Source organism: Cetorhinus maximus, unplaced genomic scaffold, assembly GCF_964194155.1.
Source record: "Cetorhinus maximus unplaced genomic scaffold, sCetMax3.hap1.1 HAP1_SCAFFOLD_2025, whole genome shotgun sequence".
NCBI classification, from domain to species: Eukaryota; Metazoa; Chordata; class Chondrichthyes; order Lamniformes; family Cetorhinidae; genus Cetorhinus; species Cetorhinus maximus.
The window spans coordinates 10,118-38,041 of NW_027597965.1; the positions used below are offsets into that span (position 1 = coordinate 10,118).

Here is a 27,924-nt window from a genome sequence, read left to right on the forward strand (position 1 = left end):
GATACATGTGAACATCACCATCTGGAAGTTCCCCTCCAAGCCGCCCACCATCCTGACTTGGAAATTCCTTCACTGTTGTTGGGTCAAAATCCTGAAACTCCCTCCCTAACAGCACTGTAGGTGTACCTACGCCACATGGACTTCAGCGGTTCAAGAAGGCAGCTCATCGCCACCTTCTCAAAGGCAATTAGGAACGACAATAAACACTGGCCCAGCTGGCAATGCCTACATCCCAAGAATGAATTAATATGAAAAGAAGATTGATGGTCTGATGGCTATTTGTGGAATCTTACTGTGCACAAACAGGTAAACAGTAACAATTTGTATTTATATAACACGTTTAATGTAATAAAACATCCCAAGGTGCTTCAGAGAAGCATCCTGAAGAGAAATTTAACATCAAGTCACATACCATATTAGAGTAAATGGACAAAACCTTCATTGGAGAGGCAGATTTTAACAAGGACCTTTAATCAGGAGAGAGAGCTGGAGAAGTTCAGGGAGGGAATTTCAGAACTTCATGCCAGGCATAGCCAACAGTGGTGGAGTAATTAAAAGCTGGGATGTTCAAGAGGCCAGAATGAGAAGGGCACATATATCCCTGAGGGTTGAGTGATGGAGGTTGCAGGGGTAGGGAGACACGAGGCGACAGGGGGATTTGAAAACAAGGATGTGAGTTTTAAACTTGAGGCATTGCTTGACTAGGAGCCAATGTATGTCAGCGAGCCAAGGGGTGATGGGTGAACAGGACATGGTGTGAAAAAGCACACGGGCAGCAGAGTTTTCGATGATTTATGTTTCTGCGTGGGGGTGGGGTGAATGTGAGAAGCTGGTCAGGAATGTATTGGAATCATCAAGTCTCAAGGTAACAAGGGCAGGGATGAGGGTTTGAGCAGCAGATAAGCTGGGGTCAGGTGGGGACATGCAATTGCATGGAGATTGAAGTCCCTGGGGGACACTAAGTCGAAGGACTGTGCAGAGGAAAGTGAGTTTGGAGATGGGGTGGAATTTTAGGGTGGTGGGGTCAAGTGTTTTTTCAGGTGATAACAGTGGATTTGAAATTGAGAGAGACAGTACCAGAAGAAAGATAGAGAGAGCCATTAACAATATCAGCTGAGATAGGGAAGCTGGGTGATCAGTAGTTTAATGAGAATGGGGTCAATACAGCAGAGGACAAGATGAGTACTGAGAGGGCATGAGGGGAGAGAAACTGGGGAAAAATGTGAGTTTGGGGCTCTGACAAGGGGAACTTTAGAGACAGTTTGTCCCGGTAGGCTAGAGGAAGGGAGGGAAGCAGCAGAGGCAGCTGATTGGATTGTCTCAAACTTAGTGACAAAGAAGCTCCATGAGCTCCTCACACTTGTTGTTGGAGGTGAGGATGGAGAAGACAGGGGAGAGAGAGAGAGCCCGTCAAAAGGAACTGACTTGTGTTAAAGATATGAAAAATGTTCAACATAATGTGTGTTTAATACAAAGTTGATTTATTTGACTTCATCCAGAATATTTAGCACCTCCAACATGGTTGGAGCTTTTCAACATCAGCAAAAACAGACTCCGATGAAATTTGTTCAGTCCTGGATGTAATGAACAACAAAATCCAATCACTGTAGTTAATTGTGAACTCGCTGGTGTGTTGGCAGGTGGGATGACTGAGTGAACCCCTTCCCACACTCAGAGCAGGTGAATGGTCTCTCCCCAGTGTGAATTCGATGGTGTCTAAAAAGGGTGGATGAATCAATGAACCCCTTCCCACACTCTGAGCAGGTATACGGTCTCTCCCTGGTGTGTCAGCAGGTGACATAACTGAGTGAATCCCTTTCTACACTCGGAGCAGGTAAACGTCCTTACCCCATTGTGAATTCGCTGGTGTACAGTGAGGTGAGATGAGTGCCTGAATCCGGTCCCACAGTGAGAGCACCTGAACGGTCTCTCGTCAGTGTGAACACGTTGATGGCACAACAGTTACCCAGAACTTTTAAAGCACTTCCCGCAGTCCGAACATTTAAAATGCCTCTCATCAGTATTGAATCGCTGGTGTCTCAGCAGGTTGGATAACTGAGTGAATCGCTGCCCACATACAGAGCAGGTGAACGGCCTCACCCCAGTGTGAACTCGCTGGTGTCTCAGCAGGTTGGATAACTGAGTGAATCCCTGCCCACATACAGAGGAACAGGTGAACGGTCTCTCCCCAGTATGAACTCGCTGATGAGTTTCGAGCTGAGATGGGGAATTGAATCTCTTCCCACAGTCCTCACATTTCCACAGTTACTCCTCAGTGTAAACACTGCTTTTTCCTTCCATTATCGAGCTTGATGGATCGAGTGACTCTGTCAGATCCTGATGCGATGTTTGGTTTGAGTTTCCCGACTGTAAATCCTCCCCTTCTAACACCCTGTGAAATTGATTTAAAACAGAAAAAAGGGAGTGAGAGAGAACCCACAAAAACACAAAGGCAGGTTGTGAAATTGAGCTGAATGAATCTGGGAATTTGTGGAGCCGGCACGAGGAAAAAGTGACCATGAAAACTGCTGGATTGTCATAAAAACCCAACTGGTTCACTAATGTCCTTCACGGAAGGGAACCTGCCACCCGGTCTGGGCCTACACAAGACGCTGGCCTCTGTGGGAGGAGTGCGAGTGTGAGAGGAAGGGCAAGAGAGAAGCGAAGGAGAGAGAATATCTTGACCCTATACAAATAGAACAGAAATACATCAGGTTCTTGCAAACCATCAACCTCCACTACCTAGAAGGACCAGGGTAGCAGGTGTGAGTGAACACCATCACCTCAAAGTTCTCTTCAAAGTTACACACCGTCCAATACTGGATGAGCAGAAATTTCCTTCATTTAAATATTGGGAAGACTGAAACCATTGTCTTCAGTCCCCACTACAAACTCCACTCCCCAAATACCTACTCCATCCCTCTCCCTGACAACTGTCTGAGACTGAATCAGACTGTTCACAATCATGGTGAAATATTTCACCCCAAGATGAGCTTCCAACCACATCTCCACATCATCACCAAGACCACCATTACCTTCTCAATGGGTAACAAGAGATGGGCAGTTTATATAATAGACTTGCTACCAACGCCCACACACCCCGAATTAAAAGCCTGTACAGAAATATTTGTTTCTAAAACAATACACTTTTTAGAAGAACATAAGAAATAGGAGCGTGATGCTGCACCATTTAATAATCTTCTACTTCAACACCATTTCCCCATACTATCCCCAAATTAATTAACCTTCTGTAACTATTCTCACATCCTCTGAGATTTGTAGATATCTTTTATTTCTCTACTTTCTCTCATTGTCTATCCTTTGTCATTATAACTTCACTCATTGATCACTTCCTGTTTCCCCCTCAATTTTACATATCATTCATTGCTTTCTTTCTGTATTCTCTCTCTCTCAGAATCTGTGGGTTTGAGAGTCCAGAGTCAGCAACTTCAACACCTCATTAAGAAGCATATGCTGAGCAGATTCTCTGTTCTCTACTGTATCGTATATTGATCCATAAATCAGAATAAACATGTAACTCCCATGTGTCCAGAGTCACTTACACGAGGTCAGCCCACGGGATGGAACCTCGGGTGCCCTGAGTTTGATTTCTGGTGTCTCCAGTCCCGGCTGCCTCCTTACATCAGTATCCCCTCACTTTTATACCCTGTAGTGATCCAGCTCTGGCCCCTGATTCATTGTCTTCTCTGCTGGGTTTTGGCAGGAAGTGAGGAAAAGACAGCTGGAATTTCTCGAATCTGTGATTCACAAGGACACATTCCCTGTTTCCCAGCAATTACTTTTCTTCAGGAATGTTCTCATTCTCCCTAAACCCCCCTGCCCATTGTTAATTCTGTTATTTCTGATAGTTTCACAATTATAGGTATAAACATCACACATTATAATCTGATCTATTCCTCACTCTGGTTTCAGTTTATAATATGGTCAATAACAGACAAACTCTGTCCTTTTCCCTGAACTGATTCGAGTTTCCAATGAGCTGATTCTGTGCAGTGGAATGTCTTATCAGTGTTGCCGTGGTGACCTGTCTGCAGTAAAGAGCTTGTTTGAGTTTCGAACTCAGACTAAACTTCTCTATCTCATAATACACGTTATACCAGACATTTTACCTCAAAGTATTTTAGCCATGTTACAAGGGGTTCAGTAACATAAATCTTTAAATTTGAAGGACAAGTTTAAAATGCTGTTTGAACCTGTTACTCCATTTTTATTTATAAAATTAATTTGTAAATCATTGGTTAGGCTGCATTTAGAATATTGAGTCAAATTCTGGGTATCTTACAACAGGAAAGATGTCAAGGCCATGGAGAGAGTGCAGGAGATTCACAGAGACGATACAATGGATGAGGGGCGACAGCACAAAAGGAGGCCATTTGGCACATTGTGCCTTTGTCAGCTCTTTGGAAGAGCTATCTGAATAATCCACTCCCCTGCTGTTTCCCCATGGCCCCGGTCAATGTTTTCCTTCAAGCATTTCTCCAATTCCCTTTTGAAAGTTACTGTTGAATCTGCTCCCACCAAACTTTCAGACAGTGTATTCCAGATGATAACAACTGACTGTGGAATGAAATGTTTTCTCATGGTGACCTGTCTGCTGTGAAGCTCCTGTTTGAGTTTCGAACTTCATTCCAACTTCTCTTTCCCATGAGGAGAGACTGGAGAAACTGGGGGTCTTTTCATTAGAACAAAGCAGGATGAAAGGAGATGTGAGCAAGGAGTTCAAAACTGGGTCAAGTACATGGTACAAAATATTCCAGATACTCCTTGTCCTTCAGGATCAGTGTCCAGGGGAGAAGCTGATGGGTTTATCTCATCATCATCGAGGTGAATGGCTTCTGTCAGAATCAAACACTCTCCAGTCAAACACAGCACGGATTAGATACAGAGTAAACCCATCAGCCTGTCCCCCGGATACAGATACCGAGGGACAGGGAGTGTCTGGGACAATGACATTTCTCACTCAGTAAGGTAGAAATTGATCCTGTATCTCTCCCCATTAATCCTGAGCTCCACACGGCTCGAATCCTCCTCCTGTTTCCCTCCCTGTAACAGCATTGAGCTAAAGCCAGCCCATAATGAGCAGGGCTCAGGGAGAACGGTTACTAGGCACTGCAGTGATGTCATAAAGCAGCATCATTCAGCCCAGCTGGTCCTCTCCCTGTCCCTTTAAAGGTGGAAAACTGGGACATCCTGTTTCCAAACACATCCCACCCTGTTCACACTGATAATCCCAGGGTGGAGAACTGGGACATCCTGTCTCCAAACACATCCCACCCTGTTCACACTGAGAATCCCAGGGTGGAGAACTGGGACATCCTGTCTCCAAACACATCCCACCCTGTTCACACTGACAATCCCAGGGTGGAGAACTGGGACATCCTGTCTCCAAACACATCCCACCCTGTTCACACTGACAATCCCAGGGTGGAGAACTGGGACATCCTGTCTCCAAACACATCCCACCCTATTCACACTGAGAATCCCAGGTTGGGGAACTGGGACATCCCGTCTCCAAACACATCCCACCTTGTTCACACTGAGAATCCCAGGGTGGAGAACTGGGACATCCTGTCTCCAAACACATCCCACCCTGTTCACACTGAGAATCCCAGGGTGGAGAACTGGGACATCCTGTCTCCAAACACATCCCACCCTGTTCACACTGACAATCCCAGGGTGGAGAACTGGGACATCCTGTCTCCAAACACATCCCACCCTGTTCACACTGACAATCCCAGGGTGGAGAACTGGGACATCCTGTCTCCAAACACATCCCACCCTATTCACACTGAGAATCCCAGGTTGGGGAACTGGGACATCCCGTCTCCAAACACATCCCACCTTGTTCACACTGAGAATCCCAGGGTGGAGAACTGGGACATCCTGTCTCCAAACACATCCCACCCTGTTCACACTGAGAATCCCAGGGTGGAGAACTGGGACATCCTGTCTCCAAACACATCCCACCCTGTTCACACTGACAATCCCAGGGTGGAGAACTGGGACATCCTGTCTCCAAACACATCCCACCCTGTTCACACTGACAATCCTAGTATTTGGGAGGTGACAGCACATTGGAACAGTATAGGGAGGAGCGGGAGCTTGGAGATGGGGCAGTAGTTTGCAAGAATGGTGGATAAAAGGTTTATTTTTGAGGAGGGGGTGGTGATGGCAGATTTGAGGCAAAGAACAGCACCTGGAGAGAGAACCAGTAACCATGTCTTCAAACATGGGGAAGTTGGGCCATCAACATTGTCATAGGAATAGGGTCGATGGAGCAGGAGGTGGGTCTCATGGACAAGATGAGCACTGGGAGGACATGAGGGGAGATGGGAGAGAAACTGGAGAAAGATGTGGGTTCGGACATTGGGGAACTTTAGAGACAGTTTGTCCCGGTGGGCTAGTGGAAGGGAGGGAAGCAGCAGAGGCAGCTGATCGGATTGTCTCAATCTAAGTGACAAAGAAACTCCATGAGCTCCTCACACTTGTTGTTGGAGGTGAAGATGGAGGAGAGAAGGGAGAGGGAGAGCCCTTCAAATGGAACTGACAGAGATGTTTAACAGATTCAACACACACTGTATTTAACAAAAAGCTGATTTATTTAACTTCATCCAGAATATTAGGAGTCGATGAACATCAGCAGAAATGGGCCCCGAAGAACATGGTTCAGTCTGGATGTGATTAACAACAAAATCCAATGGCTACAGTTACTTGTGAACTCGCTGGTGTCTCAGCAGGTGGGATGAGGTAGTGAATCGATTCCCACAATTAGAGCAGATGAACAGCCTCTCCCCAGTGTGAATCCATTGGTGAACGGTGAGCTCAAATGATGTCTTGAATCCAGTCCCGCAGTGAGAGCACCTGAATGGTCTCTCGTCAGTGTGAACATGTTGATGGTATATCAGGTTCCCAGAACTTTTATAGCACTTCCCACAGTCTGGGCATTTAAAAGGTCCCTCATCAGTGTGAAGTCGCTGGTGTGTCAGCAGTTGAGATGATTGTGTGAATCCCTTCCCACACTTGGAGCAGGCGAACGGTTTCTCGTCAGTGTGAACACGTTGATGGTACATCAGATTCCAAGAACTTTTATAGCATTTCCCACAGTCTGGGCATTTAAAAGGTCTCTCCCCAGTGTGAAGTCGCTGGTGTGTCTGCAGGTGGGATGACTGAGTGAATCCCATCCCACACTCAGAGCAGGTGAATGGCTTCTCCCCAGTGTGAATTCGCTGGTGTACAGTGAGCTGAGATGATGTTTTGAACCCAGTCCCACAGTGAGCACCTGAATGGTCTCTCGTCAGTGTGAACACGTTGATGGCACATTAGTTCCCTGGAACTTTTATAGCACTTCCCACAACCTGGGCATTTGAAAAGTCTCTCCTCAGTGAGAACATGCTTGTGTGTCAGCAGATGGGGTAACTGAGTGAATCCATTCCCACACTGGGAGCAGGTGAACGGCCTCTCTCCAGTGTGAATTCTCAGGTGTACAGTGAGATCAGATGATGTCTTGAACCCAGTCTCACAGTGAGAGCACCTGAACATCCTCTCATCAGTGTGAACACGTTGATGGAACATGAGTTCCCCGGAACTTTTATAGCACTTCCCACAGTCTGGGCATTTAAAAGGCCTCTCATCGGTGTGAACTCGCTGGTGTTTCCGCCGGTTGGATGACTGAGTGAATCCTTTACCACATGTGGAGCAGGTGAATGGCCTCTCCCCAGTGTGACTGCGCTGATGCTTTTCCAAGTCAGATGGGTATTTGAATCCCTTCCCACAGTTCCCACATTTCCACGGTTTCTCTCCATTGTGACTGCATTTATGTCCCATTAGGTCAGATGATTGATTGAAGCCTCGTCCACACACAGAACACGTGTACAGTTTCTCCCCACTGTGAACGGTGCTTTTTCCTTCCATGTTCAAAATCTGATGATATTCAGGTTACGATAAATTGGACGGCTCCGTCAGATCCTGAGCTGATGTTTAGTTTCAGTTTCCCGACTGCAAATCCTCCCCTTCTAATACCCTGTGGAATTGATTTAAAACAGAAAAAAGGGAGTGAGAGAGAACCCACAAAAACACAAAGGCAGGTTGTGAAATTGAGCTGAATGAATCTGGGAATTTGTGGGGCCGGCACTAGGAAGAAGTGACCATGAAAACTGCTGGATCGTCATAAAAACCCAACTGGTTCACTAATGTCCTTCAGGGAAGGGAACCTGCCACCCGGTCTGGGCCTACATAAGACTCTGGTCTCCATAAGAACTGAAGTAATAGGAACAAGAGAAGACCTAACACCCCGTCGAGCCTGCTCCACCATTCAATACGATCGTGGCTGATCTTGGGCTTCATCTGCAATTTCCCACCCACTCCCCATGTCCCTCGACTCCCTGAGAGACCAAAAATCTCTCCATCTCAGCCTGAAATATATTCAATGATGGAGCATCCACAACCCGCTGGGCTGGAGAATTCTATGTGACAGAAGGAGAAAAGGAGAGAGAGAGAAAGTCAGAGAGAGGAGTGGGAGAAGCAGGGGGTGAGGAGAGGGCTTTTCATAGACCTACAAATAAACCAGAACTTTGACAGAATCTCCCAAACCTTCAACCTCTACCCCGGAGAAGGACCAGGGTAGCAGGTGGATGTGAACACCATCACCTCCAAGTTCCCCTCCAAGTCACACACTGTCCTGACTTGTCTGACATCCTGTACTGGATGTACAGAAATTTCCTCCATTTAAATATTGGGAAGATTGAAGCCATTGTCTTCAGTCCCCACTACAAATGTCACTCCCTAGACACCGACTCTATCCCTCTCCCTGACAACTGTCTGGGACTGAACCAGACTGTTCACAACCATGGTGAAATATTTCACCCCAAGATGAGCTTCCAACCACATATCCACATCATCACCAAGACCACCTATTTCCACCTCAGTAACATCGCCCGACTCCACCCCTTATTTTCAAATTCCTGTATGGCTGCTCCCTGTTGCTGGAAGCTCCTCCAACATAACAACCCTCGGAAATATCTGCGCTCCTCTAATTTGGCATACTGAGTGTTCCTGATTTCTATTGTTCCACATTCGTGCCCATTCTGTCACTTTCCAAGGCTCCAAGCTCTGGAATTCACTCCCTAAACCTCTCCCATTCTCTACCTCATTTTCCTCCTTTAATTTACTCTGTAAAACCCACTTCTTTGACCAAACGCTTGATCACCTGCCCTAATATCTCCTCATGTGGCTCAGTGTCAAACCTTGCTTTGTAACATTTCTGTGAAATGCCTTGGAACATTGTCTTACATTAAAAGTGCTTTATAAATACAAATTGTTCTTGTTGATTTGGACATATATCACTGTTCCTTCATCATCACTGGGTGAATAACCTGTAACTCCTTACCTAACAGCATCGTGGGAGCACCTTCACCACACGGACTGCAGCGGTTCAAGAAGGTCAAACATCATCTTCTCCACAGGCAACTGGGAATTGGCAATATTTGCTGGTATCTGTGGAGAGGGAAACAGAGTAAACATTTCAGGGTTCGCAGAATGATTTACAGGGAGTAAAATTGCTGCAGAATTTGGTGATCAACATAAGCTCAGAAGTGGAATAGAAATGGACTATAGCGCAGGAAAAACAGTTCCTGACTATGAAAGATACTGTGGGAAGATAAAGCTGGGAAACCAGCAGCACATGGTCAGGGGATGGGCAGCGGAGGAAACCTCATTGAGACACAGTCCGCAGAAGTAACAATAAAATACTAAACATAACTCAAATAGATCCATTATTAGAGACAGAGGAAGGTGGACAATGGTAGAGAGGTGATCAGGGAGGGCAGAGGTGAAACAGAGCAATGGATGGACATGGATTCAAATCCTCAGTAAAGGAGCCACACCAGTCCCAGAGACTTGGAACCTCTCACAGAAAACATCACAGCACTAAAAGCTCTAAATTGTAGATGGATGGTGAAAAATACTCACCTCTGAAAGAATATCACCATTTTCAAATTTAAACTCTCCTGTTGCAGCCTGTAGCTAGAAAGATATCAGAAGCACTGGAGTCAGTGAAAAATCTCCCAGTTGAGGATATACCTGGGGAGCGGGGTGATGTCACCGTGTAATTGTTGATGTGTGATGATGTCACAGTGTAATTGTCGATGTGTGATGATGTCACAGACACAGAACATCTGGGTCTGTGCAAACCAGTGATCACCACACATTATGAAGGATGTGAGGGTCCTTGAGAGGGGGCAGAGGAGATTTATCAGAATGGGTCGAGGGATGAGGGATTTTAATTGTAAGATTAAATTCAAGAAACTGAGGTTGTTCTCCTTGTAGTAAAGGAGCTTGAGGGGAGATTTGATAGAGGTGTACAGTATTATGAAAGGTAGTTAAATTAAAGCTGTTCCCATTGGCTGATTATGAAAGGATTAAGGGACAGAGATTTAAGATTTTAGGTAAGACCCACAATGTGAGGAAGAGATTTTTTACCCAGTAACTGAAAACGACCTCAATGCTTACATTCAAAGGCTGGTGCTATTCAGGTCCTGGTGAATCAAGAGACTTTCAGATTTTGTCATGATGTTTGGTTTCAGTTTCTCATCTCCCTCAAGTATCCCTTGAGTTCCTCCTCTTCTAACATCCTGTAAATGGAATTCAAAAAATCCATCACGGTCAATCCAGGATTGAAATTCAGAAAGAACAAACGTTTCTCTTGGTTTGAGTTTGCTGTGTCTAAATCCTCCCCTTCTTACCCCCTGTGAAAGGAGTTTCCAAAATCCATCCCTGTCGGTCCGGGATAGAAATGCACAACAATCTCTCCTCCTGCTACCTGGACAAGGATGACCGCGCATGCGCCCTGCTGCACATTGCCCCCTATAAAGATGGCGGCCGTTACCCCGGGCCTGGAGAAGGGAGAAATCCAGACTTTTTCGGCCCGTTCTCTGCAAATACAAGACCGGTACCTTGTTATTTGAGGTCTGAGGCCTGCGCTGTGTCTTTATGAAGCCTCCCTGCCCACTCCGCTGGCTCCATTCCTCCTCACACACCCACTAACTCTGTTAGTTTGCTCCACTCGACATTCTCTCACCCGCTCTGAGCAGCTTCAGTCACAGACCAGCACTGCGCATGCTAATGGATCCGACCGCAATGCGCATGCCCCACCACACTCAGCACTGCGCATGCGTAGGCGCTGCTGTTGTGAAGAGAGGGCACATTCTGCCCCGCAGCGAATGCTGGGTGGCCGCTCCGCCATTGAAATATCACGTTGTAGAACAGAAACCGCTATCCTGTAATCAGAATACGATGGGTGCCATAGGGGCAAGACATAAAATTGTTGAATCAATGAAACAGCGGCCAAATTGCTAAGGGGTCCACCGCAATTCTCACCTGGATGCAGAACAAACCCCGACAGTTAGATCTGAACTCAGTGTAGTCTCAGCAGATGCGGTGAGCTGGTAACATTTCCCCCGATACATGGAACATTTAAGAGAACAGATCTCTGCTCTGATTGTTGATCAAATCTTTTGAACTTTTAAAGTTGGAGTGTTAACGTGTGGGCAAACTGAATAAAGCACTTTGCACACGTGAAGTATCTGAATGGTCTCCCACCAGCAAGACTGTGTTGCTGTGTCAGTAAAAGGGATGAGAGTGAATCCCTTTCCAATTTTAACTGGTGAACAATCTGTTTACAGTGTGGGTTTACCTACACATTTTCAGCTCAGACATGGATCTCGAAATTGACTGGTAATGGGTTCCACATTCTTAGCACTACATAAGAAAAAGGAACAGGAGTAGGCCATTCGGCCCCTCAAGCCTACTCCGCCATTTAATAAGATCATGGCTGACCTGATAGTCACCTGAAATCTGTATCCCACCTATCACTGATAACCTATCACCCTCTTGCTTCCCAAGGACATATCGACCTCTGCCTTAAAAATATTCAAAGACTTTGCTTCCACAGCCTTTTCAGGAACAGAGTTCCAAAGTTTCACGACCCTGTGAGAGAAAAAAAATCGCCTCATCTCCATTTTAAATGGGTGACCCCTTGTTTTTAAACAGCGATTCCGAGTTCTAGATTCTCTCACAAGAGGTAACATCCTCTCCAAAACCGCCCTGTCAAGTACCCTGAGGATCTTATATGTTTCACTGATCAGGTAAAGTAAAGCAAATTACTGCAGATGCTGGTTATCTGAAATAAAAATAGAAAATGCTGGAATTCTCAACAGCTCTGGTAGTGACTGTGGAGAGAGAGGCATGGTTTTCATTTCAGGTCCGTAACCTTTCATCAGAACTGCACTGCATCTGAAATGTTAATAATGCCTCTCAATCCAAAAATGCTGCCAGATGTAGTAAGGGAACTCAAGAAGGAAATGAAAATCCACTTTGAGGAATGGAATCCAATGCGAATGAAGGGTGACCTGCCCGACTGACCAGAGACAGTCAAGGCACCTTTCCTTTCTTTAAGACGCTGGAACAGTGACACTAACGTTATCAGTGAAATTAACTGATTTGAGACATTGAAAGGATTCTCGTTACTGCACATCAGGAATTCAAACCTAATATCGGCTTCGGGACTATCAGAATACTTGGTAACAGATAAGACAATGAAAGGCTCAAAGGGAGATGGCACCGGTTGTAGGAGAGCTGGTTCCCGGTGACATGGATGTGTCTGAAGTGGGTGGGATCAGACTGTTTCCATATATCTGGAATGAATGTCCCACCCTTTATTTTGGAAGAGTAAAACTGACAGAGCGTGATAGCTATCTGGGTAGTGGAAATCTGAACATTAGACTCACTGACACCCTGGTTTGGATACCTTGTCAGTTAGGTTTGTGTAAGTGTCTGTGGCGCAATTGGTCAGCGTGTTTGTCTGTTAACTGAAAGGTCGGTCATTCAAGACCACCCAGTGGTTTAAAATTTTTACTGTTTTTCCCCCTCAGCACCATTCATTGTCACCCATTTCCAGGTTGTCATTGGGTACTTGGGCTGCAAGATATCCCCAAACGGTGGCAGGTCTTCTGTTGTCCAGTGAGCTCCCACAAAAACAGCTTCTTTTTAAAATTACGTTTTCTGTCAAATACAATGAGAAAAGATTTGGACCCACTCTGTACCTTCATCTAACCCATCAGAAATTCATGAAATTATTGGAATCAAACGAACCCCTCAATTATTCTCTCTTCCTCAACTCCACAGTGAGTGAGACAGAGAAAAGCAGAAAAGCAGCAGTGTTCCGGCTCCACACTCTCCAATCACTCGCTGCCAGCAGAAAGCGGCGACTGCAGCTTCAATCAGCGGGTTACTGCCCATCCCTGGAATGCAAGATACTCCAACCCGGGCCAAACCTCCCAATACACCGAGCACAGGCTCAGGAAAACGCAGGTAGATTATATCCCGGTCACTAAACCTCCGAACAGCATTTACAGAATACCCGAGTGACTGAGTCACAAATAAAAGTCACACCAACTTTCTAAACTTTTCACTGTAAAATTCCTTCATTTTATTGAAAATCTGACTGTTGTGAATCTGAAAATGAGCACCATGGGATTTGTGTTACCGAGTGACTTGTTTTCCATTGTTTGCCCGTCAGGTTTGCAATTCAAATTGTGTTGGATATTGAAGCGATTCTGATTTCAAAATGAGGACACGAAGCAGGTAAATATTAAATCCAGGAGAAAATCCTGAGGAAAATGGATCACAGTATTTGGAAGGAGGTGCAGCTAAGAAGTGGAAGATGTGAATGATGTTATTGATGATTGAGGGGAATGCATTGCAACTTTGGTGCATTTGTCGGCCGATTACGTTCCACACTTTAAAATTCCGGTCAAGCTGAGGTATCAGGTAGAAAGCAGCAGGTTTAACCATGTATATTGAGATACAAAACAATTTTTCATGTTCCTCACTAGCTTACTTGGCAGAGCATGAGAATGTTAATCTTTGGGTCATGGGTTCGAGCCCCACGCTGGTGCTCTAATACTTTGAAAATCTGAATAAAAGTCGTACTGTCTGGAAACATTGACCCTCGCTCCAGCTGCTGAGTTTTTCCAGCATATCCTGCTTTTGTTTCAGATTTCCATCATTCAAGGTAATTTGCTTTTATCTTTTTAATTTGAAATCTTGCTGCTTAAATAAAACACCAACTGATCACTGCGGCTCCTGTGAAACTTACAAGACAGACATTCACCACTGAAATTCAAAGTACGTTCATGTCGCATCTCTTTCTGCTTCTGTCTCGCCCCCAGCTCCCTCTGCCCGTCCAGCTCCCAGGTCAATTAGGTGCTTCATGCAGACACAGTGAATTCGTGGGAATGGGTAAAACTCGTGGGTAAAGAGACAACTGGATCTCATCTTCCTGATTCTCCCAGATACTGATTACAGGAAACTCTTTCGAGTTACCAACAGTCACAGATTGCAACTTCTTTCGAGTACAATCACAGTTCTTGGTTTTCCAGGAGTGGGACATGAACCCACAACCCTCTGATTCAAAGGCGAGGGTGCTATGAACTGAGCCACAAGTACCCACAGTCACTACCCTCCAAGTTGTTCAGCTTTTTAATTGATTTTCACACTGGGTTTCAATGTGAAGAAAGCAAAGCTGTGATAAGCTTATATTGTTCAACAGATGTACTGCAAGAAGATACATGACAGGCCGATGATAACAGTGCTCTTTGGACGCGGTGAGCTCCAGTGAAGGATTGGCACCATTAATGTATCGCCCAATTAGTCTCGTGACAAATCTCGTGCTGGAAATGACAAGAAAACTCGTTGAATTTGGTCCGTGTTTTGGTTTCAAAAGAGCCGAATACAAGGTAAGAAAGTACATCTCGCTCGAGTGGGTTATAAAATGGCAGAATGACCCGTGCTGTTGCTTTAAAATTATAGAAAGTTACAGCACAGAAAGAGGCCATTCGGCCGGGCGTGCTGCTTTCAAAGAGCAGTAGTGATTGTTTGATCCATCAGGAGTGATATTTGTGCCGGTGCAAACAGTAGGCAGCAAAATTCGTACTTCTCCCACTCATATTTTGCCTCACACCAACATTTCTATAGTCAGTGCTTTGCAACTTTTCCTCTTCCTTCATTCCCTCACTCCACTTGAACCAAGTGTGATGTTTTCCAGCTCTGAGGCGAAACTTAAACTCTCACTTCTCTGATTCTGGTGGAGCTTTTAAACGTTTCCAATCAATGAAAAATCAACATTCATTCCAACAAATTCAATAACTCGACATTCCCTGACCGGGAATTGAACCAGGGTCGCGGCGGTGAGAGCGCCGAATCCTGACCACTAGACCACCAGGGAATCTGCACCAGCAGTTTTTGATTTGGCTTATCTGCGCTGCATTTGCCTATTGTTTTTCAGTTCAGATCTCCTTCACCACAAAACTGCCTGTTTAGGTTCAAGATAAACGACTTCTTCAGCCAATGAAAACAACGGTTGCTGTGATCTGGAACATGAAATTGACAGTGAGGTGAAATAGCCCCACAAGCTGCTCATGTATAACTTTCAATTTCCAAAACCCTCCACCCTATTCGCTGTTGGTCCAATGGAAGCGCCGATTCCCAGTCACTGGACATCAGGGAAACTACCAACAAGGCTTGACATTTGGATTATGGAGGCAACTTATGACATTTTCTTTTTCATTCCCGATCTCCTTCACCAGAGACAACTTTCTCCGACTAATTGGTCTGTTTGGGTTGAACACAGGTGACTTTTCCCCAATGAGAAGAACCATTGCTGATGGCTGGAACATGAAATCGGTACTTTCCTCCTTTTAGACAGTTCTTAAAGCCTCCCCCTTTGACCGAGCTTTTAGACATCTGACCGAATATGTGTCTCAGTGTCACACTTTGTTATACAATGCTCCTGGGGAACGTCTTATGACGTTTCATTCGGTAAAAGGCACTGTTGTTGTAGGCTATATATAGAAAGTTTCAGTTTTTTATCTTTTTACTTTTAAAATTTTGCTGCTTGAAATAAAAAAAAAACACCAACTAATTACTGCGGCTCCTGTGAAACTTACAAGACTGTCATTCATCACTGAAAGCAACTGACATACATCTAATTCAAAACACTTTCATATCGCATCTCATTCTGCTTCTGTCCCTGTTTGGCCTCCAGCTTCCTCTACCCGTCCAGCCCCCAGGTTAATTAGGTGCTTGATGCAGACACAGCCAGTTCGTGGGAATGGGTAAAACTCGTTGGTAAAGAGACACCTGGATCTCATCTTCCTGGTTCTCCCAGATACTGATTACAGGAATGTGCCTAGTGCCGATTATCCACAGTCAGTCTCCTCCCAGTTGTTCAGCTTTGTAATTGATTTTCACACTGGGTTTCAATGTGTAGAAAGCAGAGCTGTGATAAGCTTTATATTGTTCAGCAGATGTACTGCAAGAAGACACATGACAGGCTGATGATAACAGTGCTCTTTGGACGCGGTGAGCTCCAGTGAAGGATTGGCACCATTAATATGTCGCTCAATTAGTCTCGTGACAAATCTCGTGCTGGAAATGACAAGAAAACTCACTGAATTTGTTCCTTGTTTAGGTTTCAAAAGAGCCAAATACAAGGTAAGAAAGCGCATCTCGCTCGAGTGGGTTATAAAATGGCAGAATGACCCGTGCTGTTGGGAAATATAAAATTACAAAAAGTTACAGCACAGAAAGAGGCCATTAGGCAGGGCGTGCTGGTTTCAAAGAGCAGTAGTGATTGGTTGATCCTTCAGGAATGATATTTGTGTCAGTGCAAACAGTAGGCAGCAAATTTCGTACTTCTCCCACCCATATTTTGCCTCACACCAACATTTCTACAGTCAGTGATTTGCACCCAGCCTTTCCCCTCTCCTCTTCCTTCATTCCCTTACCCCACTTGAACTAAGTGTGCTGTTTTCCAGCTCTGAGGCAAAACTTAAAACCACACTCCCCTGATTCTGGTGGAGTTTTAAACGTTTCCAATCAATGAATAACCAACACTCGTTCCAACAAATTGACATTCCCTGACCGGGAATCAAATGCGGGTCGCAGCGCTAAGAGCACCACATCCTAACCATGAGACCACCAGGGAAGCTGCACCAATAATTTTCGATTTGGCTTATCTACGCTGCTTTTGCCTATTGTTTTTCAGTTCAGATCTCTTTCACCACAAAACTGCCTGTTTAGGTTCAAGATAAACGACTTTGTCAGCCAATGAAAACAACGGTTGCTGTGAGCTTTGTAAGCTTATGTGATCATTCTCACTCTTTCATTTCCAATTTGGTGGGAAGAATGAGGAGAGACAGAATAAATTTCAGGGTTCTGGGGAAAAGGCCAGGTAATGGCCATGACAAGACGGGCAGAAAGATCGCTTTCTCTGCTGTAACCTTTACGATTTCATACAACTAATAATGGTATAGGAGCAACCTCTGTAGTCGTGGCCGAGTGGTTAAGGCGATGGATTAGAAATCCATTGGGGTTACCCCGCGCAGGTTCGAATCCTGCTGACTACGTTTCCTGTTATTTCTGACTTTAACTGCACGCAGACAGAACTAATTATCGTTTGAATCGAGGAAAAGAGATCCAAACACATCCGTGATTTCTTATGTCCATTCATTGTCAGCCTTCTGCAAATCTCCAGTCGGAAATGAAAAAAAAGAGCCAGTTTGGTGACATGATTTCATCCTGGCATTTGCCTCTCCTTAAGCCCATGTCACTCTCGATGTATAATCTCTGTTTGTTCTTGTGTGTGGGTCAATGTGGTTTAGTTCCCCGAGGAGGTGAACACATTTTTACGAGCACAAACTGTATTCACATTCGTGGTGCAACTTCACATTACAATGTTACAGTGAAAAATATCAGGATGAAAGAGACAACAGGAGTCTGTCTTTTTCTCTGTATGGAGTACAACAACAACTTATATTTATAAAGCTCCTTTTACCTCATGAAACGTCACAAGGCGTTCCCCAGGAGCATTGTATAACAAAGTATGACGCTGAGCCTCATATTCTGTCAGATGACTAAAAGCTCTGTCAAAGGGGGAGGCTTTAAGAACTGTCTTAAAGGAGGAAAGTATCGATTTCATGTTCCAGCTCTCAGCAATGGTTTTTCCCATTGGCTGAAGACGTCACTTGTGTTCAAATGACATAGACCATTTGGTCAAAGAAACTTGGCCCTGGAAAAAGGGATCTGGAAAGGGAAAATGCCACAAGCAGCCTGAATGTGTCAAACTGCTGGGTTAGTGGTTAGAATGCGGTAATTTTATCAGTACAGCCTGCGTTCGATTCCTGGTTAGGGATTTGAAACTTATTCCTCCTGGGCGAGCTGATCAAATCAATGTGATTAATTTGTTGGTTGTAAATAACACTGTAAAGCTCTGCTAGAAATGATGGAGTAAGAGTGTAAATTTCACATCAGAGCTGGAAATGTCACAAGGGCAAAACTCGGGAATAAACCCAGAGTCGGAGTAAGGGAGTGAAAATAAAAGAGAAGGACTGTGGTAGGTTACAAAGCACTGACTATAGAGCTGGTGGTGCGAGGCAGAATATTATTCCTGTATTACCCATGTCACATGCAGCTCTAATTTCCTGATTTATCCCATGCCCAACATTACCACTACAGTTTAGTGGCCTATAAACAACTCCCACCAATGTTTTCTGCCTCTTGTTGTTTCTTAGCTCCACCCAAACTAATTCCATATCTTGATCCTTCAATCTAAGATCCTCTGTCACTAATGTACCGATCTCGTTCCTTATTAACAGCGCGACCCTGCCTCGATTTCCTTTTTGTCCATTCTTCCTAAAAGTATTCAGGTCAACCAATCACACTGTTCTTTGAAAGCAGCACACAGGGCCGAATGGCCTTTTTTCTTTGCTGTAACTTTCTGTCATTTTATTTTTCCTAATACCACGGTTAAGATGAATTTTCTGACCTTCCATATGATGCTTTGAATTCAAGACATTCAGCAAATTCAGCGAGTTTTCTTTTCATTTATGGCAGGGAATTTGGAACCGGACTCGTTGAGCGGCAATTAAATGTTCTCAATCGTCAGATGCAGCTCACTGAGTCCAAACAGGCACTGTCAGCATCAGCCTGTTATGTACATTCTTGCTGTGCATCGTCTGAGCTATAAGCTAATCACAGCTCCACTTTCTGCACATTGAAAGACAGTATGAAAATAAGCACCATTTCAAATCTTAACAACACGCATATTTGTGATTTTCTGTGTGTGTCAATGTGGTTCAGTTTCCCATTTTTACCACCCAAACATTGGCCATGTTAGTTCTGTGGCTTCATGTTAAGATGGTACAGGGAAAAAAAGAGCAGTTTTAAAACATTTCTCTCTTTTCTTTGAGTGTAAACTGTTCAGCAACTAAACGTCCGGATGTTACTGGGTGATGATTGAAGTTTTCACATGACCTTATTAAGTAGCTGAGAACGCTCGAGGGGCCGAATGGCCAATTCCTGATCATAATGTTTTATATTGTGTTATGTTATATTATATTATATTGTGTCAATGTTGGTGAAGACAATGTTTGTGTCTAATCTGAATGTGGTAGTGAGGCTGAGTGGGCTCAGCCGCTGGTTCAGGTTTCGATCTCTCTGGTGATTTGGGCTTCACTCCCACCGCTGCCAAACTTTCTGGTGGTTTGTTATTTGAGGCGCTTCCCAAAAATTCTCCGTGCGGTGAAGGGGCAGCTGATCTGTGCCGTGTTGTATTTCATTTGGAAGAATGAGGAGAGACAGTATAAATCCCAGGGTGACTGGGAAAAGATGGGACAATGACACAGACATGAAGACCTCCTTTCACTGGAACTCCCTGTATTCATTCCCTAATTTTAAGCAACATGCAGCCTTTACCCAGTTGTCCTGGCCGAGTGCTTAAGGCGTTTTTCCACATGGTTCGAATCCTGCCAATTCCCCTTCTTCTCATTCTTGATTGACATAAACTGTCTGCAGAGTAAATTATCCATCAAATGAAAAAGAAAACCACCCAAATACCCCCGTGTTTCTTACTTTTGTTCATCTACAAACATTCACTACATTTGGCCCCTGAAATGGAACAATAATTGACCAAGTTGGTGACATCCTTGCTTTCTGGGTGTTTGTCTCTCCTGAGGCCTCTGTCACTCTCGGTGTATGTGTCGGTTTGTGTTCCTCTGTGTGTGTCAATGCGGTTCAGTTCCCCGAGGTGGTGGACACATATTCACTTCATAAACTTGACTCACATTAATTGTGCAGCTTCATATTAAAATGTCAAAGAGAAAAATATCAGGATGAAAGATGCAAGAGAGAGTTTGCAATGTTTGGAAGGAGGTGCAGCTAAGAAGTGGAAGATGTGAATGTTATTGATGATTGAGAGGAATGTATTGTAACCTTGGGGCTTTTGTAGGCCGATTACCTTCCACACTTTGAAATTCAGAACAAGCTGAGGCTCCAGGGAGGAAGGAACATTGATCTCCCTGAATTTTTGCATAGGGAGCAATGACTGTGCATTCCCAGCTAGCTTACCCGGTAAAGCGTGAGACTTAATCTCAGCGTCGTGGCTTCGAGCCCCACTCTGGGCGCTGCCGTTTTTTTAAAACTTTGATGGGTGATCCCCAACTCCCCATCCCTCCAGCAGTGTCACCGCTCAAACTGAGTCTTTCTCCATCCCGCTTTGTTAATATCACAGCCGTTGGCTTCTGAATGAAAACAGCCTCGGCTTCACTGGAAGTCAAAGAGCCTCGTGCTTCGGATTTAATACTTTCACCACCACAGCCCAGGTTCAACTCCTGATCAGGAGCTAACTTTTTTCTTACCGCTGTGTGAACTGTCACAATGCACAGGAATTCCTCGTGTAAACTGTTAAAGCGAACCTGAAATTTAATGTAGGGAAGTGTGAAGTGATTCATGTTGGTCGGAAGAATGAAGAGAGGCAACATCACATAAAGTGTACCATTCTGAAGGGGCTTCTGTGTTACAGAGCGAGTGGTTAGGATCTGGAATGCACGGCCTGAGAGTGTGAGGGAGACAGATTCAATCGCGGATTTCAAAAGAGAATTGGACAGAAAATTCAGGTCTCCGGGGAAAAGACGGGGGACCATAACATTCTAACATGAAGTTGCACGAATAATGTGAATGAAGTTTGTGATGGTAAAAAAGTGTTCATCCCCACAGGGAACTGAACCACATTGACACACACAGAGGAACACACACAGACACATGCATCGAGAGTGACAGAGGCCTCAGGATCCACAAACACCCAGAAAGTTAGGATGTCACCAGCTTCTCCAATTATTGTTCCATTTCAGACTGCAGATTTGGTGAATGCTTGCAGATGAACGGAAATGAAGAAATGCGGAGGAGATGCAGGAGAAACACACGGGAGTGTTTGGAAAGTTTTTATTCCATTTCACCAACAATTAATTTAATTCTGGATTCACCTAAAGTGTGGAGCAGCAGACATTGAGGATTCAAACCTACATGGGGAGAGCCCAGTAGATTTCAAACCCATTGTCTTAACCACTCATCCGCAATTACAGGTCTCGCATCAATTTCAATCTTGTTCATATGAAATCACAGAAAGGTTATAACAGAGGAAGAGGGAATTCGGCCCCAAATATCCCCAGTCACCCTGCAATTCATACTGCGTCTCCTCGTTCTTCCTGCCAAGATGAAGATCTTAAGACATCGACGGCCGTGAGCCCATGCTCAGGTGAAGTGGCTGAAAGAACAAATCAACTGAAATTTCGAAACGAACCCACGAAGAGAACAGAGCCCAAACAAAATACCTTAACCCAGCCGGCCACGCTCCCACTATCAAAGGTAAACTAACCATTGCCTTGGGTGGTAACAGCTCCAAAATAGAACATAACAAATAGAAGCAGGAATTGGCCATTTGCCTCTCCAGCGCCTCATAGTGTCAGAGAATCACAGCTAAGGCTACACACAGATGGAGGCAATTCAGCCTGGGTCGGAGGAACAAAGGTCTCAGGGGCAGGAGTGGGCCATTCAGCCCCTTGACCCTGCTTTACCATTCATTGAGGTCACGGCAAATCTGGTTGTGGTCTCAACTCCGCCTTCCTGCCCGCCCCCCATAACCTTTGACCCCCTTGTCTATCAAAAATCTGTCCAATTCTGCCTTGTGTAAATTCAATGACCAAACCTCTGATGAAAATAATTCCACAGGCGAATGACCCTATGAGAGGAAATAAATCTCCTTAACTCCGTCTGAAAAGGGAGATCTCTTTCTCTTCTGGAAACTAACTCACCTGGTCCCACTCCCCCGCGTTTGTCCCTGGAGACCTGCATTTTCTGTCCAATTCTCTTTTGAAATCCGCGATTGAATCTGCCTCCCCCACACTCTCAGGTGGTGCATTCCATATCCTAACCACTCGCTGTGTAACAGAGAAACCCCTTTAGAACTACCGGCTTTGGGACAAGCAGAATACTCAGTAACAGACAAAACACAGGGAGGCTCGAAGGGAGACGGCACCGGTTGTAGGAGAGCTGGTTCCCGGTGACATGGATGTGTCTGCAGTGGGTGGGATCAGACTTTTTCCATGTGTCCACAATGAATGTCCCAACCTTTATTTGGGAAGAGTAAAACTGATAGGGAATAATTGTCATTGCAGTCACGGCAATCTGAAGCTTTCTCTCACTGAGCCATTGGTTTAGGATATCTTACAGAGTGCCAGCGTCTCCATCAAGTCTCTGTGGCGCAATCGGTCAGCGCGTTCGGCTGTTAACCGAAAGGTTGGTGGTTCGAGACCACCCAGGGACGAAGCTGGCATTTTTTCCTCCCCATCATTACTCATTAACGCTCTGATTTGTTTTGGGGCCCTGAAACTACAAGAAAATCCATCCCACCCCCCACGTTGAAAACTCGGCTGTCACCCACTGAGTTCCCACACCAAGCTCTGTTTATGGATATTCATTTCAGATATAACAAAGAATATGAACGATCATGAACCCCCATCTAAATCAATAGAGATCTATGAGGCTATTGGATTGAAACAAGCCCATCAATTCGTCGCTCTTGCTCAGCTCCACAGTGAGTGAGACAGGAACAAGTAACAATATTCCAGCCCTGCACTCTCCAATCACCCGCTGCCAGCTGAAACATCTTCTTATTTTGCTGAATGTTATCTTCAGAAATGGTGAAGAGCGAATCTAATGTGGCTGCAAGATCCAGCATTCAGCTCACATTCAACAACAAACAGGAATGGGAGCGATACAACTTTTCCACACAGTTGGGTGATATCTCTGAGATCTCCTCGAACCCCACACGTCTCTGAGATATCTGTGCCCCTCTAATCCTGGCCTGTTGTACATTCCCAATCAGAATCGGTCCACCATTGGTGACCGAGGTTTCAGTTACCGAGGCCCCAAGCTCTGGAATTCCCTCGACCTCTCTTTCCTCCTTTAAGACGCTCTGTAAAACCTATCTCTTTGACCAAGCTTTTGTTCACCTGGCCCAACATCTCAATATGTGTGTCAGTGTCAGACTCTGTTACATAATGATCCTGTCAACCATCTTTGGAGGTTTAATTACGTTAAAGACGCTATCTAAATGTAAGCTGTTGTTGTAATGGGGCATATAGAGAAGGAGACAAGCTCCTCTTCCAACTTTCACCCTGATATTTTTTTGATCTGAAGTTGCACAACTAATGTGAATAAAGTTTGTTCTGTTAAAAATGTGTCCATTCCCTTGGGGAACTGAACCACATTGACACACACAGACCAACGGAAAGAAGAAACCACGGGAGTGTTTGTGTGGTTTTGATTCCGTTTATCCAATAATTAATTCCATGGGCACCTTATTAAAATCAAGAATGATGAGAACTGGAGCCGGTAGGATTTGTACCTCTGTGAGGAGACCCCACAGGATTCCAACTCCATCCCCTTAACCACTCCACCGTGAACACAGGGCCGATAATGACGTCACTGCTGTTTGTATAAAATCATAGACGGCTACATCAGACGGTCATTCAGCATCTCTATGCAAGAGCAACTCAACTACTGTAATTCCAGACCCCACCTTTTCCCCACAGCAACTCTCCTCGTCCTCCTTGTCAATATGAGGTGATATCTGCTTGTGCTAATGGGGCTGCTAAATGTTGAGCAGCGGTGGGACGCGAACTCATGACTTCGTACATACTTTAAGCCAGCGCCTTAGCTCGCTCAGCCTCGCTGGGCGAAATTTGTGAACCACTTCCTTCACAAGTTTTGGCACTGAAATAGAACAAAAACTATAGATTAGGAATAGGCAAAATACTGCGGATGCTGGAAATCTTAAACAAAAGCAAAAAATGCTGGAAAAACTCAGCAGGTCTGACAGCATCTGTGGGGAGAAAGGCAGGATTAACGTTTCGAGTCCGTATGACTCTTCTTCAGAGCTAAAGGGAAGTAGAAATATGAAGTCCTACTTCCCTTTAGTTCTGAAAAAGAGTCATGAGGACTCGAAACGTTATCCCTGTCTTTCTCTCCACAGATGCTGTCAGACCTGCTGAGTTTTTCCAGCATGTTTTGGTTTTGTTTCAGAGTAGGAATAGATCATTCGGAACCTCAAACCTGCTCCGTTAGTTAATCAGATCATCCTGCACTTCGTAACAAACAGAAATCATCTCCACTCAAAAACACAACGAGCTGCAGTGAAGGGTCAGCACCATTTAAACTCAATGAACTGGTCTGGTTCCAAATCTCCTGCTGGAAATGGCAAGAAAACTTCTCATTGAATTCACTCCGGGTCTTGACTTCAGAAGGACAGGACACAAAGTAACAAAGTACATTTCGACAGAATGGGTTATAAAATGGCATAATGACTGGGAAAGAGCATCCGTGCTGTTGGGAAACATAAAATTATGGAAAGTTCCAGCTAAGAAAGAGGCCATTCGGCCTGGTCTGCTGCTGTCAAAGAGCAGTTGTGATTGGTTGATCAGGAGTGGTCAATTACTCTTCCATTTACGACTGTGAATTTAGTGAATATTTGCAGATGAACAGAAATAAGAAACACGGGGTATTTGGATGTTTTATATTCAATTTAACGGATAACTAATTCCACAGACCGTCAGTTAAAATCAGGAATGATAAGAAGCATAAACTACAGGGCTCAAACCTGCGTGAGAAAACTCCAGCCAATTTCCAATCCATCAGTTTAACCAATTCGCCACAATACTGAGTGAAAGTTCGCTATTGTTTGTATAAAATAATAGAATGGAGACAGAAAGTAACAGGGAAAAAAGATTTTCAGTCCGTGCCATTGCCCCAACCACCTCTCCCCATTCCCCCAACCAAAATGCAACACTGCACAGGTCAGCCGTCCCCTGGCCGCACGGAGGATTTTTTGGAAGCGTCTCAAACAACAAAGCACTGGAAAGTTTAGCAGCCGCGGGACTGGAGCCCAAAGCAGGAATGCCTCGGCCAGCATCTTAGCCCACTCGGTGACTCAGTACCACATTTAGAGCAGAAACAACCATTGCCTTGACCGGCCTCGGCTCTGAATTAGAGTGTGGGAAAAATATGATCAGGAATAGGCCATTCGGCCCCTCGGGCATTCTCAGCTATGTAATAAGATCATTTGAAAACTTCAATCATGCTCCGCTTTGTAACATCCGGGCATTTAGTAGCTGAACAGTCTTCACCCAAAAAGAAACAGAAATAAATGTCCTCTTGCACCTTTTAAAACAGCGCTTTTGTTTTCTCTGGACCATCTTAATATGAAGCCACATAACGATCGTAAACAATGTTTGGATGGTACAAATGAGGAACTGAACCACATTGACACACACAGAGGAACACACACAGACATTTACACCGAGAGTGACAGAGGACAAGGGATTGTTTCTAAGGAGAGACAAACACCCAGAAAGCAAACCTGACACCAACCTGGCTCCGTTTTTGTTCCATTTCCGACTAGACGTTTCGTGAATATTTTCGTGAGTGAACGGAAATAGGAAAACGCCCGAGTGTTTGGATGGACTTGATTCAATGTAACCGGTAATTAACTCTGTAAACACAGAGTTAAAACCAGGAATAATGAGAAGCGGGAAACCCCAATGGATTTGGACTCTATCGCCTTCACCACTCAGTCACCACGACTGACTCAATGCACAGGGTGATGTTGCTAATATGAAATCATGGGTGGCTACAGCAGAGAAGGAGAACATTCTTGTCCGTGCCGGCTCTCTGGAAGAGCAGTTTAACTCGTTCCATAACCCTCGTCTTTTTCCTCACAGCAATTTATTTTGAATCTGTCTCTCCTCGTCCTTCCTGTTAAAATGAAACACCGCACACAAACCGTACAATTCGATTTGAGCTGGCACTTGTTCAACTCGCTGTTCAAGCTGCTCATGTAGAACTTTCAATTTCCAAAACCCACCAACCTCATCACTGCGGCTCCTGTGAAACTGACAAGGGAGCCCACGACAGAAATTCATCACTGAAAGTAACTGACACACGTCAAATTCTAAACGCGTTTACCTTGGTAGGAGGCTGTGGCACAGTGGTACTTTCACTGGTTTGGGATTCTGGGGATCAAATCTCACCATGGCAAATGGTGAAATTTGTTTTCAATGAAACATCTTGTGATCATCACTAATGGCAGTAGGGACGAAAATCTGCTGTCCCAGCAATAACTCTTATATACTCTCTGGAAGAGGGCTGACCTAGCCAGGGACTACCCACCCGTCCAGTTTATGAACTCAATCTTTCCCTGGAAAGCAGGGAATGGGAATGTAGGACACGAGAAGGGTTCACAGGACCTGATTGTCCCAGACACTGATAATAGGAATGTGCACAGTATCAATTATCCACAGTCTTGTGTATGTTGTTAAACATTGAAATTATTTTGAACTGATTTTCAATGTGAAGAATCGGAATGAGCTTATTTTGTTCAGTAGATATACAAGAAGGTACATGCTCATGTGCAAGCACTGTGTGTTTGAAACTCAAGTGAATGGTTCCGATCATTTCTGCAGTTGTACTAGTCTGGTTTCAAATTCAGTTCCTAATCCGTTTAGTGTCTGAGATTCAAAGTGTTGGATAGAAGGGCAAGATATACATCTCGCGAGATTAAGTTATGAAATGCCAGAATAACTTAGAGAGATGCAACCGGGGTGTTAGGAAACACAAAATGACAGAAAGTTACAGCAAATAAAGAGGCCATTTGGCCCTGTGTGCTGCTTTCAAAGAGCAGTGTGATTGATCTGAATATTCAAGGGTATTCGTAATTTAGGAAGGATAGACAAAAAGGGAAAGGAGGCGGGGTCGCGCTCTTAATAACGACAAGATCGGTACATTCATGAGAGAGGGTCTTAGATTGAAGGATCAAGATGTCGAATCAATTTTGGGGGAGCTAAGAAACGGGCAAGAGGCAACAAACATTGGTGCGAGTTGGTCAACAAACTGCAGTGGTAATGTTGGGCACTGTAATAAATCAGGAAATTAGAGCTGCAAGTAACATGGGTAATACAGAAATAATATTCGGCTGTGCACCACCAGCTCTATAGTCAGTGCTTTGTAACCCATCACAGCCCTTCTCTTTCATTTTCACGCCCTCTGGATCTGTTCTTGACTTGTTGCACGTGTGACATTTCCAGCCCTGATGTGAAACTTTGACTCTCACTCCCCTGACTCTGACAGAGATGTTCTGTGTTGCTTTCAGCCAGGAAGACAATAACATTGGTTTTAAAAGTTCGCCCAAGGGCAGTAAATCCCAATTTCCTGACAGGGAATCGAACTGGAGGTACAGCAGTGAAAGTGCTGAACCCTAACCAGTCGGCCATCAGGGAAGCTGTTAACAGGGCTGGAAATTTGGCTCATGAAGGCTGATTTTGGCATTTTTTCATTCCCGATTCCTTTCACCAGAGATAAATTTCTCTGACCAAATGGTCTGTTCAGGTTGAACACAATGAGCCAACGAGAAGAACCATTGCTGTTATCTGGAACATGAAATCGATAGTTTCCTCCATT

General features: G+C 44.7%; 3 non-coding genes and 1 pseudogene across 3 annotated transcripts; 2 read left to right on the forward strand and 2 right to left on the reverse strand.

The window, feature by feature from the left end:
• Window positions 1-1,610: 1,610 nt before the first annotated feature.
• Window positions 1,611-26,305, reverse strand: LOC144676858 (uncharacterized; annotated as a pseudogene).
• Window positions 15,230-15,301, reverse strand: trnae-cuc (transfer RNA glutamic acid (anticodon CUC)). The gene has a single exon. It is a non-coding gene; the product is annotated as a tRNA-Glu (tRNA).
• On the forward strand, window positions 17,402-17,483 carry trnas-aga (transfer RNA serine (anticodon AGA)). The gene has a single exon. It is a non-coding gene; the product is annotated as a tRNA-Ser (tRNA).
• Window positions 22,662-22,735, forward strand: trnan-guu (transfer RNA asparagine (anticodon GUU)). Its single transcript has one exon. It is a non-coding gene; the product is annotated as a tRNA-Asn (tRNA).
• Window positions 26,306-27,924: the final 1,619 nt, after the last annotated feature.